This window comes from Peromyscus californicus, unplaced genomic scaffold, assembly GCF_007827085.1.
Source record: "Peromyscus californicus insignis strain IS unplaced genomic scaffold, ASM782708v3 Scaffold_33__1_contigs__length_539039, whole genome shotgun sequence".
NCBI lineage: Eukaryota > Metazoa > Chordata > Mammalia > Rodentia > Cricetidae > Peromyscus > Peromyscus californicus.
The window spans coordinates 403387-418098 of NW_026294544.1; the positions used below are offsets into that span (position 1 = coordinate 403387).

The 14712-nt window shown below is 39.4% G+C and overlaps 1 protein-coding gene across 1 annotated transcript in view; it reads right to left on the reverse strand.

The window, feature by feature from the left end:
- LOC128121193 (zinc finger protein 431-like) overlaps window positions 1-12991 on the reverse strand; it is a 30533-nt gene extending 17542 nt beyond the window's left edge. The window contains exon 1 of the mRNA XM_052755615.1: window positions 12512-12991. The gene's annotated coding sequence lies outside the window, so the exon portion shown is untranslated. The remainder of the gene's footprint in view (window positions 1-12511) is intronic.
- Between the last annotated feature and the right edge of the window lie 1721 nt (window positions 12992-14712).

Genomic DNA, 14712 nt, shown 5'->3' on the forward strand with positions numbered 1-14712 from the left:
GAGCTCATCCCTGCCCAAGACTAATTTGTCCACCTGCAGGGGAATACCACTATTTAGTGAGCAATAAGAGTTTTATTCCCAAGTGATCTAGGTGCCTTGGACAAAAAACATTTACAAGAATAGGAAAACATTATAAATAATAGTAAACTTGAGGTGGTAAGTACCTCAGCTAAAAATTGCTGTTCCCTTGGCCTTGAATTTCTGGAGCTGCAGGGAAGACTATGGACATTGTCCCCAGCCAATCAGTTTCCCTTGGTTCTCTGGTCCTCCTGTTATGCCCAGATCGTGACCCCCAGAGAGACCACTGAAGACGAGCATACCAGAATGCAAAAGCAAGGTTTAATTCTGGATATCCAAAAGCAATACAAGCCTAGGCAGGGACTTCATCCAATACATCCAATGCAGTGGAGGCTGGAGGAAGTGCCCACCTATCTGCAAGCTCAGTTTTTAAAGTGAAAAATCACAAGGTTATATCATTTAGGGGTGCTAGTACAGGTACAATTCTGATTGGCTCACTTATAGGGACTGCTACAAATTACTTCTAAGGGAGTGGTTGCCTGCCACCATATCTCATTGGCTGCCCTCAGGTGGGGGCATTTCTGTGGTCAGTTACCCTGGAAACAAGGGAGAGGACATTCCATAGTCTGATAGGCATTACTTCATGACTATCTTGTGACTCTGTACTTTTACACTTCCTGGTTTCTGGAATTTGAACTGACTGGTTTCAGTAACTAATGGCCTATTCCCAAAAGGAGAAATCTTAGGCCTTAATTTTAGGGTGAAAGCATTTTGGTCTTATTTCTAAGACGGCTCATTTTGGTCTTATACTCCAACCATAACCCATTGACCATTCTCATTTTGGATGACATTGAAAATCTGAAATTCCTATCTCCAAATTCTAAGTACCATGATTGCAGGCCTGAGCCACCATGTCTAGCCTAAGCTGCTTCAAATGCATTTCATGAGGCATTAGAATGATGGGATGAGTTACATGAACAATTATACTTAACTATATTCAAAAATACTTATCTCTGTGAGCCTGGGTTTCACTTTCTGCAAAATAAGGACAGAACTCTTCCCAGGTCATTGATGAGTTGTAACAGACTCAGTAATAAAGAAAAATAAAATTTCTTAGAGTTGGAAGAAAGGTAACACTAAGGCAGGCAGGCTACATTTGATGGGAACCTTCTTCTGTTACTGAAGATAGGATCAGAACCTCTCCCCTGGCTACTCTAACTAGGCAGGCACAGCCACTCATCTTCAGTAAGTCAAGTGAATGAACCAAGTTATCCAGTGAGCAACATGCCCACCTATAATGCAGGAACTCTGGAGACAAGGTGAACAGATCTCTCTGATATCCTAGGACAGACTAGTCTGTAGTTGAGTTCCAGGCCAGCCAGGGAGTCATAGTAATACTATTCTTTACAAAATGAAAAGAGAAAAGGAAAAAAAGCAAATTATTAATGAAAATTTAAAACATGATATTTATTCAAATTGACAAATTTGGAACAATAAAGAAAATATAAGATAACTAATCCACCTTGAGGTCCTAAGAGGTTTATATAGAAGGCAAAAGATATGCAAAATCAAGTAATCTAATGAAGCCATGTAATTAATTTTTTCCCATCTTAAAACCATGCTGAATTATCATCTGGAGGATTCAAGTCTTTTCTAACAATGAGATGCCCAATGAAATTAAAATTTCTTTCTTTTTTGGGTGGGGCAGTTTTGAGACAGGGTTTCTCTGGGCAATTTTGTGCCTTTCCTGGAAATTGCTTTGTAGACCAGGCTGACCTCGAACTCACAGAGATCCACCTGCCTCTGCCTCCTGAGTCCTGGGATTAAAGGTGTGTGCCACCACTACTTGATGAAAATACAATTTCATGTGGTCCACTCTTCCAATAATTGTTAGCCAAAAAGAGAGGTAGAAATATCTCTTTAGAACATCCTTATTCCTACCAGGAATGTAGGTTACAGGGATTGACAGGTGCAGACTGAGGAGTTTTAAAGCCCAAATGTGGACCAGAAAAAGGGTCCTGCAGAAAATTGTCAGGGACAGCTACATGTAGTTGTCAAAACAGGAAAGAGTGAGAGACCTGGAATGCACTAATTCACCACACCTGAGTCAATACAGAGAGCACAGTAGGAGACAGCTTTTCTCAGGTACACCCTAAGCATTCCTCTCTGGTCATTTGATCCTGGGCTTTCACACCGAAAACTGTCTTCTAACACTTCTTCCATACTCTATAGCTCTTTTTGAATTTCTGATTGCCACTGGTTTACAGTGACTTCTGTTTAAGTCGCAAGATCTCCTGACAAGCTGGATGTCATCTGGAATCACCGCAATTAGGAGCTCCAACAGAATTTTACAGGTATCAAGGAAGAAAAATAGGATTCCATTCAGACAAGTCAGTCTTCATTCTTGCTTTTTCCTCTCCTCTTCTTACAGGAGGCATAAACTCCAGCAAGGGTACACCTGCCAGTTGTCCTTGTGGACTCACATTGCTGCTCATTTTTTGGTATTGGAGATAAACTCATGTCTCATGGTTTTGGTCCAGCAGTCAGACACTGTTTAAGACGTGTATTGTTGGGGGCTGGATACCATCTGGTGACCTCTTTTGGCATGCAGGCAGAACACTGCATATATAATAAAAATAAATAAATCTTTAAAAAAGACTTGCTTTGTCAATTACACTTCTGATCATTTCTTGCACTCTTTCCTTATTTTGTAGAGATTTGGGCTTGGAAACTTCTTTAAGTACTATGTCTAAGTTAATTTTGGGTCCTTTCAATCTTGTATTTCTTTTGGAAAATAAGGGCTGAATTGAAGATGAAATCAGGATCATCCAATACACTTCACTGCTATAATGACATTTTCATGGGACTGAATAGAAGATTCAACACCTGAGAGCACTGGCTGTTCATTCACAGGGCCTGACTTTGATTGCCGGCACCCAAAAGACAGCTCACTACTCTCTGTAACTACAGGCACCTGGGATCAGACAGTCTCTTATGATATACTCCAGTAATTGGCATGTTCTTGATATACACACTAGGAAAACTTATACATATAAATCAAACTTCATTCCTTTTGAAAATAACATATGCATGAAGAAAAACTTTTCCAAAAGTATCAAATCATACACATATCTGTCTTTTTGCCATTTGTATTTCTGGTACCCTAACAGAATGCAAAACATCTCCAGGACCTAGAAGTATAGGTAATTCTGGGTCATCTGGGTCTAGGAACCAAACTTGTATGTCCAAGAGGAACATGAATATTCAGTAAACTTTCCAGCTCCCAAATCTGACATTAAAATGCAGGTTAAGATGCCAGGTTACTTCTTCTGTCTCCTGTCACTTGAAGGTGATGAAAGTCCCCTCTAGATGGCTATCAAAGAGTTCAATGGCTTTTTAGCCATCTTTGAATGGACTCTCTGCTTTGCTTCTTATTTTCATTATTAACACAATTCCCTTGATGTGAGCCAAGATAACAAACCTGATTTGTTGAAACCAGTCAGTGTTCAGATTTTATAGAAAAAGATCTATAATTTGAGATATGCCATATATTTTAAGAATTTTATTTATTTGTTTATTTGTTTATTCACTATTTGTTTGTTTGTTTATTCATTTATTTATTCATTTATTTATTCATTCATTCATTCATTTATTTATTTATTTATTTATTTATTTATTTATTTATTTGGATTTTCAAGACAGGGTTTCTCTGTGTAGCTTTGTGTCTTTCCTGTAACTCCCTCTGTAGTCCAGGCTGGCCTCGAACTCACAGAGATCTCCCTTCCAAGTGCTGGGATTAAAAGTATTTGCCATCACCGTCTGGCTATTTTAAGAATTTTTTGAGATAGGATGCCTCTACAAAGCCATGGTTGTAGTGCAACTCACTATTTGAACCAACCTTACCTGAAACCTCAAACTCAGAGATATTGGCTTGTCACTGTTCCTCAAATGCTGGGATTGCAGGCATGCTCCTCTAAGGCCAAATGAAATACATTTTTAAATGTTCTATCTTTAACTCAGAGAATTAAATGATAACATAAGATTTTAAAAGAAATCATCAATGTTGCATTGAACAGTAATACCACTTGAATTTCTGTAATTATAATGTAAACTGGCTAATCATTTCATATATTCCCAATAACTGGGTTACTTGCTTTGTTAATTTTATCCATTTAAAAATGTCTGAACTCTGTGCATGTATGCCTGTGCCATCATGTGGATGTGGCAGTGAGAGGACAACTTCAAAGTGTCTATTAACTACTTCTCCTATGTGAGTTCCAGAGATGAAACCAAGGAGTCTTCTGGCAGCAAGTGACATCAATGACATTTATTTGGGTTTAAAAATTATTTAGGTATGTGCCATTGAGGGAGTGTGCATGTGCCAAAGCCCTAATGTGGCACTAAGGGAAAATTTTGTAGGTATTTGAGTCTTCCAGAGATTGAACTCAAGTCATTAGGCTTAACAACAACCTACTTTACCATTGAGACAATTCTATGGCATTCACTTGTGGTTATGAAAAATGTAATGAACAAGAGCTTAATTCTCAGAATAAACTAACACATTCAAAAGGAAAAAAAAGGAAAGGAGTATATCACTACCATTTGCAAGGATCTATTACAAAATTGTCCTGTTTTCCTCTACCATTAGATGATAATACATTTATAATTTGAAAAGAAGACAATATTATACTGATTAAATATCTCAGCTATGTTTATTTGAGGAGCAGTGAGACAGCTAAGTAAGAAATATCTGTGCAAGGCTGGGGCCTGACTTTAATCACCCTATGAAGAGGGCCAAAAATAGGTGCAACCAAGTTTTTTTTTCCTATTCCTCCATATCTGACATGACCAAAAAAACCATAATTACAGTAACATAAACATATCAAAAATATTTTTTTGTTTGTTTTATTTTTTTCAATCAAGAATCTGTACAATATATGAAAATGAATGAAGTAGATGGAGAGAAAAAGCGAAGAACAAAAGCAGAAAAATAAAATCAACTTTTAATGAAGAGACAAAATGAAGAACACAGAAGAAATATGGGATCATGACAAATATTATCCAACTGCTTCTAATTCTGTGTATAGAAATTAAATAAACACAAATTTCACAACCCCCTCAAAATTATCTCAAAGTAAACTTTAAATGCTGTCTCTGACCCTATAGCTATGGATATATGTTCCAAACAGAGAGGCCTCAAGCTCTACAGCTTTCTTCGCAAATGGAGGAAATCACATGCTGTGACTCATTGAACTCTCATGTCCCCATGTGGCTTCAAGACCCACTGATGCTCAATCACAAAACAGTTTAGAAGAATAATTTAATGTCTATTTCCACATGGGTTATAACACATGATATAGAATCTGCTCTATCCACTTGCCTAACAACATGCAAATATAGTACAGATATCACAGCCCCATAGCCAGAGAAGCAGAGCCTCCCCCTCACCACTGAATCCACACTCAGGAATTCTCAAAGAAGGGCCATTTCTCAGATCAACACAGGGACCAAAAGAACCATAGTCTGGCTCATGGTCCTTCACAGTCACAGAAGCTCTGACAGCTCAGCAGAACTTCTGCTCTTGGTCTCAGGTCAGTGGGCTCCACACTCACCATGGCATGTATTTTGGTCTTCCTCACAGCTCCTACAGCAAAGCAAGATGAGAATCCTGAAAAGAACCTGCAAGCTCTTCTCATTGGTACTAATTGCTAAGCCTTCTTGAGGTCACGCATTAGCTAAGACTACCCAGCTCAGACTCAGGACAGAGGCGGCTCCCCCACTGGGTGATCAGAGATCAAATGACACACACAGCACAGGCCTTCTCAGCTCTGCCCTCCCACCTTAGGAGCAGACAGAATGCTATTCTGAGAAGTCTGTATTTTCAAAATTCTTCCAGTCTCCAAGAGTACTTCTTGTTCCCCTTTCCAAGCACACAGTCCTTTGTGTACAAATACACACTGATTGTCCAGTGCAACCAAACCTTTGCTTCATATCTGGGAAGACCTGCATCCAAACACAGGTCACATTCAAACAGTAACTGTTGTAACTATGTAAATGTTAAAGAAAAACAGGCCAAGAATTAGAAAACAATTAGTGGTCAATGGTAGGGCTTGTAGGTAGGAAAGAGAGCGTAGACATGACATAGTCATAATCTCAAAGAATAATTTGGAAGAGTTGGAACTGAGTTCATGGCCATGTGTTCCAGATACTAGGGATTTGTTTGAGAGCAAACCAAGGATTACTCACATGCATTTTTTTTTCCGGAGGCTACACATCTTTAACAAGGAAAATAGCAGTCCTGTTAAGCAGGGCCACACCACTTTACACAGATTGTCTAGAGTGATTGACCAAGTGTAACTACAGTAATTCTGTTTCAATATGGGGTCAGTGTTTTATCCAGATTACTGAATGTGCTGCTCTGTAGACCCCAAGAAACAGCCAGTCAGGACATTTGTGGATCATCTAAAATTGGTTACATCACTCCACATCGCTCACCTCAAATACTGTTGAAACAGGAAAACTCTCACCCTTTGTCCTGTTCCTCCATTTCTGGCCTTTCAATGCATCAACTTCAAAGGTGCTCCGTGAACTCAATTCTTACACAGGTCCCTCTTCAAGTTTATGCCCCAGAAAAAGACAAGGAGACTGTTGAAAACTTATTAACTGCTCTATTTTTCCTTCTCACTGTGCCCAGCCTAGAAGAAGATGCAGGTCTGTCTTTCCAGCACTTGGCAGCAGAGGCAGGTTTAAGTGTTCTATGCAATTCTCCATTACATAGCATGAGGCAAGCCTGGGCTATAAGAAAAACTGCTCTACACAGAAATCAATAATCAACAGCTCTTGATAGATGAGGAATGAAACAACTAATGACTTAGACACATTAGAGAATAGAAACAAATAGATAAGATCAGTAATGCTCTTTAAAATATTAAATATAATACCAATAAGTGATATTTTAAAGTGATAAAAATAATGCATTTTTTAAGATTAAAAACTTAACTATGCCAGGTGGTGGTGGCACACAACTTTAATCCCAGCACTCCGGAGATAGAGGCAGGCAGATCACTCTGTATGTTTGAGTCCAGCCTGGGCTACAGAGTGAATTCCAGAAAGGGCTCTAAAGCTACACAAAGAAACCATGTCTCAAAAAAAATAAAAAGAAAACAAAAAATGAACCTTAGCTATATTGACTTTAAAAAAGTTTTTAAAATTTTCTCTAGTAGAGGGAATATCATTAATAAAATATAGGTTGATCTTATCATATGCACTTGTTGGCTCCTGTGAACTGTAACCTGACACACAGTTACAGTCAATGGCCTATTTCTCAAACTTCTAAGCTGTCATAACTGTGTCAAGCAAGAAACACTGCTCTCCACAGAAAATCAATAATCAACAGTTCTTGATAGAAAAGGAATGAAACAATTAATGACATAGACACATTAGAGAACAGAGTGACTGAACTATCTGCATAGGAGAGTTACCTAATTGAAAAGTCAATACCATTCGGTGCAAGTTGACCTTCCTAAATTGAACACCAACCAGTCTGGTCTGTCTTCATTCACAAGTCATCAATCAGTACATGCTGGGAAATTATAAAATTACTCCTCCTGCTACAATCGGGTTTGTTTTCATAATGGTGACTCTAGTAGCTGATTGACTACCCTGTTTCCCCCAGCAGTGCACACAATAAACTATTCCTTCTATTCTGATCTGAAGGTAGAAACCATGCTCCACATGCAAATCTCTTTCCTTTTACGGCAATGAATATGCAACTGCATCACTCAAATGGATAGTTTTGAAACCATGAGGTGATAATATCATTTAATATAAGATTTTTAATGTGTAATATAGAGAACAGGAAAGTCATTGCCATAGAGTGCAACAGACTGGGACCAAGGCCACTTGTGTCAACATAAGAGAGCTTGTTTCAGAAACATTTTTCCTTTTTTTTTTTGGTTTTTCTTTTCTTTTCTTTTTTTTTTTTTTTGGTTTTTCTTTTCTTTTTTTTTTTTCAAAGATTTATTTATTTATTATGTATGCAATATTCTGTCTGCATGTATGCCTGCAGGCCAGAAGAGAGCACCAGATCTCATTATTGATGGTTGTGAGCCACCATGTGGTTGCTGGGAATTGAACTCAGGACCTCTGGAAGAGCAGCCAGTGCTCCTAACCTCTGAGCCATCTCTCCAGTCCTTTTTTTGGTTTTTCGAGACAGGGTTTCTCTGTGTAGCTTTGCGCCTTTCCTGGAACTCGCTTTGGAGACCAGGCTGGCCTCGAACTCACAGAGATCCGCCTGGCTCTGCCTCCCGAGTGCTGGGATTAAAGGCGTGCGCCACCACCGCCCGGCCAGAAACATTTTTCTAACAGGATTGAAATACAGCTCTTCTAGAATTAAAATGCATTCCAAGGGAGAAGTCACTCAACACACTTCAGAGATTAATGAAGAAAAATCTCTTTAATGTTAACATACATCCATCTCCTGCTAATGCTAAAAGAGGAGAAAGCTTATAAGAGACTTTGCATTGCACATATGCTAATCATCCTTGTGACATTCAGGTTCAGGATTTAGGTTACACTTTCAGCAATTTAAATAGGAACAGAAGAGTGCAAGTCTACTCACTTAGACAGAGGAAAGACTTACACAGCAAATACATTTCCAAAATTCTCTCTTTTTTTTTGTTTTTTTGAGACAGGGTTTCTCTGTGTAGCTTTGGAGTCTGTCCTGGAACTCACTCTGTAGCCCAGGCTGGCCTCAAACTCACCCATATTTGCCTGCATCTGCCTCCCGAGTGCTGGGATTAAAGGCCTGCACAACCTCTGGCTGGCTCCAAAATTATTTAAGTACCCCACTAATGTGAAACAGCAGGATCTTCTTCAGTGACAGGGTTCTGAGGTGAAGGTCACAAAAGATGAGAAAGAGAGGGAAAGTATAAGGTAGAAAGGATAAAAGCTGGGGTGGGGAGGCATTACACAAGCTATGTCTCATGTCACCTCAGCTTCTTAAGAAGAACAGCACCTTGCATACTACTTCCAGGGGTGAAATGAAAGGAAATGGGGAACTTCTAGGATGTCAGCAGAAACTCTCACACAATGGGGCAGACTCAAAGAGGAGGTTATTCAAACAATGCTGCACAAGGGGAACCAGGGCATCTCAGGAACTTTACTGACTAAGCCCACAGTGTTCTGTGGACTGATAACTATAGCCTCATGTGATGGAAAGAGTTGGTTTCTCAGGATCTGAAGTAACCCCACCACAAACACCCTGGTTCCAGACCATTGCTACTTCTCCAAAGCATATGCCTGCTTTTCAGGAAAGAGCTCGGTTTTCTTATCAGTACACCAGGCCCTTAGGGAAAGCTTCCTAGCCCTAGGTCCAAGGTTTTTACTAGCTTGCACAAGAATTTTCCTAATCTATGCCTGAGCGCCTAAATGAAAGCCTTGCTTGATCAGGCAATTCCTTAACACATTAGTGTTTTACTTTTCTTTTATTCTTATTTCCTTTTTTTTCTTTTCTTTTCTCTTTTTTTTTTCTTCTTTTGGATTTTCAAGACAGATTTTTACTGTATATCTTTGGAGTCTCTCCTGGAACTCGCTATGTAGAACAGGCTGGCCTCAAACTCACGGAGATCAACCTGCCTCTATCTCCTGAGTGAGTGCAGGGAAAATAGGTGTGCACCGACACCACCACCCGGCTAGTGTTTTACTTTTCAAATAAGTTGATGTATTTGTCATATTGTCCATCTGGCAGAACTATGCTTTTACCAAGAAGAAAACTGAAACTTTATGGCATACCAGGATATAAAGTTGATTTTTACCCTGTAATGCCTCAATAAGCAGCTTGTTAGAGTCCCATTCTTTGATTCAGTGGCTTGTTTTAAATAATCAGTGGCTCCTTTGTGATGGTTTGGAGCCAAACAAATGTGTATCCTACTTTCCTAATCTCTAACAGGCCTGACTACAATACAATTACCTTTGAGGTTTTTGTTTTTTTGAGGTAGTCCTCCCTCAGCTAAATTCTATTTTGTGAGACTTACTATCTCCAAAAAGATTAGTGAATCCTTTATATCACCAATTATACTCTTCTACATCACACATTAATAGTGGAGTGTTACCTAACACATAAGATGCCTTTTACAACTTCCACAAAATTAACTATTAAAGGATCTTACACATGAAAGTGAAATGCAAAGTGCTGAACCTCTAAAAGGTACTGGAAGTTACTCTCCATTTTTGACAACCTGCTTTCCATGGGTACACCAAAAGCATGTCTAAGTTTACTACAAAAACGTTTCTTTTGTTTGGTTGTTTTTGTGTTTTGAGACAGGGCTTCTCTGTGTCATTTTAAATGCCTGTCCTGGATCTCACTCTATAGACCAGGCTGGCCTTGAACTCAAAGAGATCAGCCTAACTCTCCCTCCCCTGTGCTGGGATTAAAGGTGAGGGCCACCCTCACTTGGCACAAAAATATTTCTACACACAGCTCCCTGTACCGAATTCTGCGAGCCGATTCAGCCCACAGACCAAAGTTATTCAGAGGCCTGTCCCTGGGTCCAGGGAGTTTCAAGTACCACATGGAACGTCACAGGACTGGGATTGTGCAGGCAGGTTCCTACCCAGATCAAAGGAAGTCTCACCACACTGGATCCCACACCTCATTATCTGCTCCACCTCATCAGGGGACAGCAGCCCTTCACTCACCAAGTCATGGTTTCCCAGATTGGCCATGATCTCGGCTCAGCTCACTGTAGCAGGACTCACAGCACACCACACAAAACTGCTGGAACCAGCTCTTCTTCAAAGCCAAGTCTGAAGCCAGTGGCCGGAAGGACCCTGCACGGCTTCTGACTGGCAGGTCACGTGGAGTGCCTGATTGGCTAGTGAGACTTGAGTGACAAGTGTACCTCCCACAGGGTTAGAGTGTGCTTAAAGACACAGCACAATGGTTCCTGACCCTGCCATCCACCCTAGACAAAGACTTTTTCTAAACAGCAGAGATGTGCATATTGATAGCACTTGCTCATGGCTCCAATAGCTGACTATGCTTTCTCCCTCTACTCCATAGGCACTTCCCCTTGCCCCCCAAAGACACAATGTGGCTAGCTACCTCGTACAGACCACTAAACTATATGGGGTGGAGTGATTCCTTGTCACACAGGTAAAAGGGATTCTGGAATATTAACAACGAAAGAGAGATTTAAAGACACATGAGGAGAGTGTTTATTGTGTGACTTAATACTGACATCAGGTGAACTTCAAGGTACTTTTTACCTGGTTGTCTTAGGGACTTCAGACAACCAGCACAGAAAAGAAGGAACTTCATCAAAACCAAGAAAATAAGACCATTGCTTTATGGATTTTATTACAGAAATTCAGAGCACACTGTTAGCAAATGAATAATAATACAGGGTAGCCTTCATGGATAGTTTAATATTAAGATAATAGCTGAGCTATAAAAATGTGTTTATGAACACTATTGTTAGTCAACACATCTTCCTCTGTGGGCATATGAAGGAAAAAACAACTGCATTATTCAAGGTTCTCTACCTGAAAAGGACTGGTAGAATGAATCTCTCTATGTAGGAAGAAAATGGATGTATTAGAATGTCTCACAAACTGTGGTTTAGATAGTCCATCAATGGCTGCTACCAATGGAACTTCGAATAATTCAGTAGTTGTTCAGTTCATGAGGCTGTATATCTAAGCTGTTCTTTAGTATACACCACAGTTCTAAGGAATTAGGCTCTAATGCTGGTAAAAGAATGAACTTGGAGCTGGGCAGTGGTGTCTCACACCTTTTATCCCAGCACTTGGGAGGCAGAGGCAGGTGGATCTGTGAGTTCAAGGCCAGCTTGGGCTACAGAGAAAGTTCTAGGAAAGGCTCAAAGCTACACAGAGAAACCCTGTCTCAAAAAACCAAAAAAAAAAAAAAGAAGAAGAAGAAAGAAAGAAAGGAAGGAAGAAAGAAAGAAAGAAAGAAAGAAAGGAATGAAGGAAGAAAGGAAGGAAGGAAAGAAGAAAGGAAGAGAGGAAGGAAGGAAGAGAAAGAATGAACTTGGTAGCCAGAGCTAGGGCAAGCAGGAGCTTACTCCTTCTGTGTTCTTTATGTATGTAGGCTACCAGCAGAAGGTATGATCAAGACTAAAGGTGGAGCTTATACTTTGCTTGATTTTCTTTTGGTGTTTCTGAGAATGGATTTATCTGTGTAGCCTTGGAATTCTGTAGACCATACTGGCCTCGACCTCAGAAATCCTGAGAAGATTCTGCCTCCTCAGTGCTGTGCTTAAATGTGTGCACAGACACCAAGCAGCTGAAGATGGATATTACCTCAAATGATCTAGATTAAAGATGGGTCTTTAATTTCAAGACCTTTCAAAAATCCCTCACAGGTGAACCCAACTCTTCTGGTTTCAGTTAATTGCAGAGTTAGTCTATTTTACTACTAAGAATAGCCATCACAATATCCAAGATCGATGAATTGAGAAAAATTTCTTACCTGCAGGAGGATAGTAGAGTATGGAATACTTTTACAATGCTTTATGTGAACAAAGGAGGAATGTAGATTTTACATAGGGAATCTGGACATGGTTGTGTAGAGTTCTCTTATTCTTAAGCAGGACAGTTTAACAAGTCCATCTTTGAACACAATCACAATGCAAAAGTAGAGACAGTTAGAGGAATTCTTATATAAAAATCATGCAGAGCCATATGTAAGTTATAAAATGATCAAAACAACTGCCTCTGCGATATTCATCTTGTACCCCAAAGTCTTAGCTGAAATTCAAGTAAATGATACAGTGAATGAAGATTGCTCTTGGCCATATGAGACCTGTCAATCTTAATGTTCAGTCTAAAGGATAAGTATACCAATATCATAATTTTCACAAAGAGAGAGAACAGAAATCATTATTAAAAAGTCACTTAACAGCATTATTTACTCTGCTGTTAGATGAATGGTTATGATGAGCTTTATTAACCTCAGAATGAAGCTGCTTTTGCCTCTGAGCAGGCTGGCTTGGCAGGAGGCCACAGCTGCTTCCAGGCAAGACAATAAGGAGTTCATTTTAACTATCCCTGGCTACTGTCTGCCTGAGGACTGTGACTTCACTGTAAAGAATCCCATTCTTTACTTTTTATAACTTTAAAGAAATATTTATATGATGTTTTGTCTGTTCACACTGTTCTGGCCTACAGAGGCCAGAAGAAGATAGAAGGTGCCTGGAACTGGAGTTACAACAAATGATTTCCTACCTTGTACGTTCTATAAGTGGAGCCTGGGTCCTCTGTCACAAAAGTCAGTGCATTTATTGCTGAGCCATCTATCTAGCCCCTTTTTATTTAAAGTGTTTTCCCATAAATTGTTAATTAAAAGATATTACTTAACTTATCTACACTTGAATGCATTGGCACAGGAGATCACTTCCTAAAAAAAAAAAAAAAACCACCATCAGCATAGACACTGAGCACAACAATAAATAAATGGGACCTCTGGAAACTGAGAAGCTTTTGTAGGGCAAAAGACATCATCAATAAGACAAAAAGACAGCCTACAGAATGGGAAAAGACCTTCACCAACCCCACATCAGACAGAGGACTGATCTCCAAGGTTTATAAAGATCTCAAGAAACTAGACATCAAAATACTGAACAATCCAACTAAAAAAATGAGCTAAAGAACTAAACAGAAAATTCTCAAAAGAAGAATCACAAATGGCTGAAAGACATTTAAAGAAATGCTCAACATCCTTAATCAACAGAGAAATGCAAATCAAAAATGACCCTGAGATATCACCTTACACCTGTCAGAATGGCTAGGATCAAAAACACTGAAGACAGTCTATGTTGGAGAGAATGTGGATCAAAGGGAACACTCCTCCACTGTTGGTGGGAATGCAAACTTGTACAACCACTGTGGAAATCAGTGTGGTGGTTTCATAGCAAATTGGGAATCAATCTACCTCAAGACACAGCCATACCACTTAGGCATATACCCAAGGAATGCTCAATCATATCACAAAAATACATGCTCAACTATGTTCATAGCAGCACTACTTGTAATAGCCAGAACCTGGAAACAACCTAGATGCCCCTCAACTGAAGAATGGATTAAGAAAATGTGGTACATATACACAATGGAGTACTACTCAGCAGAGAAAAACAATGACAGCATGAAGTTGCAGGCAAATGAATGGAACTAGAGAATATCATCCTGAGTGAAAAAAGCCAAACACAGAAGGACAAACATGATATGTACTCACTCATAAGTGGATTCTAGATATAAAGCCAAGAACAATTATACTACAACCCACAGAACCAGGGAGGCTACCTAGCAGGGGGGACCCTAGGATGACTGTGGCTTATAAGTTTTGGTTTTCCTCATTTCTGGCCAAGCCTCAGTGAAACATTTCACTATTTGGATACGAATATATACTGTATCAATCTGATAATAAAAAAATAAATTTAAAATATTAACATTAAAACATATTACTTCTTTTTTTCCCTTTTATTTCTTTTTTGGTTTTTCAAGACATAGTTGGGAGGCTTATAACCAGCTGCTGCTCCAAATCTAGGTGATCTGATGTCCTCTTTCTTTGTATATCACCTGGATACACAAAAGACATCCTCTGTCACACACAAAAACATGCAAATTCTGGGAATAAACTTTTCTTCTAAAGTTCTTGTGACTCAGAAAGTAATT